Consider the following 1,619-nt stretch of genomic DNA (forward strand, 5'->3'; position numbering starts at 1 on the left):
TCAGCGTTACCGGGGCTTTGCCGCGGGGAAAGCTGACGGTTAGCATCGGCCATCTCCAGAATAAAGGGGGAAAAGTGTGGGAAAAGTGGCCTCGGCAGTAGAAAGGCAGTTCAACAGATTTTTAATTTGAGCAGCTTGTTAGTGCTTGGGAATTAAAGTGTGTGGTAACAAATACATTGCCCTTTAGATTTTTCACTTGTCTTTGTATGTCATTTTGGATTTGTCAGGGATGAGAAGAAGAGAATTAAGAACCTACTGTCCAGAAACCATATAAGCCAAATTACCATGCATTTGAGCCAGCAGAGCAGGGGACCAGTGGCAGACAGCTGAGTGATTCTGATTCTAGATCCACTTTGTAGCAGAAGGGTGGCCTACAATGAATGCGTACTTACGCAATAGAGTGACCAGTCTGTAAGACTTATAACACCGAGTGAGCGTTGGGAACATACACTTTATCTGCCAAAGCGAGGCTTTTCCAAATGACTTGTTCTGATGCACACTTGGCGTTGAATTGGACAAAAGAAAGTCCAGGGATTGAGTCTGTCAGCATAGCGTTTTGAAAAAGGCGTTAAGTACATTGAGTCTATGAAATTTGTTATTGTGTTTTTGCACCTGCTTTGTGGTCGAAGGTTTCAGTTTCAGTGACCTTTGAGGGGTAGAACAGAGGTGCTTTAGTGGTGGCCATATGTGCATTAAGAAAATTTCATAACACTACCACTTACTATCCCTGATGTGAACACAAAATAAATTGTTAATTTTCTTTGGACTAGGCTATGTTTAATTGGCTTGGGTGTTCTGTCTAAGCTAACAGACCCTAAGTTTAGATCTATTTTCTTTTATTTAGTTGTTTATCTTGTGGGACACAGATGACTTTGGGATGAGAGGGACATAACACTCCTGCCATACATCGTTCACAAAAATAATAGACGCTTTTTAAAATAAAAGGCTTGGACCTTTTCCAAGATAAGTGACAAAACTTTGTGGATTGCAGTGCAAGAATTCAGCTTCATTCTTTAAATTTCTAAGCTGCACTGTGGCAGTGGATACCACAAAGACAGCAAGGCTGTCGGTCTACTTCGCAAAACATTTTCTAGTCCCCATTTTGAATCAGAAAAAACAGTAACAAACCCTGAGAAGGTGAATTAGCTATTACCCAAAGTTTTAAAGTTTGTTTGAAGTATGAAATTATGAAATTTTGCTTGAAGAAATCCTCACCAAATGTTTGTCAATCCTTCTGCTGACTGCTTATTCTGCTTCTAAGTCACTCGTTTCCTCTGACCTTGTATCTGCTTTGTCCTCATGTAAGACTAGTTTCATTAAGTGCAAGAACCCTACAAACGTGGTATAATTTGGAATAGTATAGAACAGAATTGTTCTGGATTCTTCCTTAATCTTGGTTTCCTCCAGGTTTTAGAAATGTGTGCTTTTTATTGATACCACGCTCAGCATAGCTTGAGGTGGCTTCAGGACCTTCCCTAGAGAGTTTCTGTGCTGGGGCAGATGGGTAAACATATTTACTGGGGAGTTGTGTGTACTGGTGAGATGTAGCTTTAACTTTGGTAAGTAAGAAAATCTACAGCTAACCATGGCTTTGCATTCTAGGAAACATCTCAGACCAC

This window comes from Aptenodytes forsteri, unplaced genomic scaffold, assembly GCF_000699145.1.
Source record: "Aptenodytes forsteri isolate BGI_AS27 unplaced genomic scaffold, ASM69914v1 Scaffold229, whole genome shotgun sequence".
NCBI lineage: Eukaryota > Metazoa > Chordata > Aves > Sphenisciformes > Spheniscidae > Aptenodytes > Aptenodytes forsteri.